This window comes from Zeus faber (assembly GCF_960531495.2).
Source record: "Zeus faber genome assembly, chromosome: 17".
Lineage (NCBI taxonomy): Eukaryota > Metazoa > Chordata > Actinopteri > Zeiformes > Zeidae > Zeus > Zeus faber.
This window is the reverse complement of record NC_137204.1, coordinates 29,541,899-29,542,923: the sequence shown is the minus strand read 5'-3', so window position 1 is coordinate 29,542,923 and position 1,025 is coordinate 29,541,899.

Here is a 1,025-nt window from a genome sequence, read left to right as displayed (position 1 = left end):
GGTTTAGATGCTGGGCTAACGCCTACGCCAGCGGCCGGCGCTCAGACCCCAAAAAGACGACAGAGCGTCTGTTGGAGAACCTCCCGTGGATTGAGTCGACTCCGCTCGGAACAAACAATCAAAGCTGAAAACTCCACCTCAGCGGGAGGAGGAACGAGGAGGAACAAGTCCAGCGTCCCGGAGGTGATGTCACGGGGACTCCGGCACGGTCCCCCGAGCCCCGGGTTGAGAAACGCTTCCTTCGCGCCGCCGCCGCCTGTTGGAGAACCTCCTACTCAACGGGGGAAATCCGCTTTGGGAGATGGATCCTGGCAGGTCTGACTCGCTCGGGTTGCGTCTCCGAAGGGAACCTCCCGGTCCCGCTGCCTCCGCTTGTCCTCTCGCCCCCTTCTACCCGTCGCTCCGACTCCGGGCCCCTGGGCCGGGGGGCCGGGTCGCCGGGGCCGGAGCTCGTTAAGCAAAGCGGGCAATTAAGCGTCATTAAGGCGAGGTCAACGATAAAAACACCAAAGTAAACATCCTCCGTCAGCTGCTGTCTGAGCCACTGATAGAGAGAGGGAGGGAGAGGGAGAGGGAGGAGGGAGGAGGGAGGGGGAGGGAGGATGGAGGAGGGAGGTTGATAATGGAAGACTTGTTGCTAAAGATACTGAGAGGAACGTAACAACTAAAAGATCAATGACACGAAGAATGAGGGAGAGAGAGAGAAAGTGGGAGGGAGGGAGGGAGGGAGGGAGGGAGGGAGAGAGACAGAGGGAGGGAGGGAGGGAGGGAGGGAGGGAGGGAGGGAGAGGGAGAAATGGATTTTTGTCGCCGCTGGGAAGCAGAGAACCCATGATGAACCATGAGACCTGAGGAGACAATGAACCTACAGACCGTCTGTCTCTCTGTCTGCCTGTGTGTCTGCACGTCTGTCTGTCTGCACATCTGTTGGCATGTCAGATTGTCTGTCTATCTGTCTGTCTGCACGTCTGCACGCCACACACACACACACACACACACACACACACACACACACACACACAAAC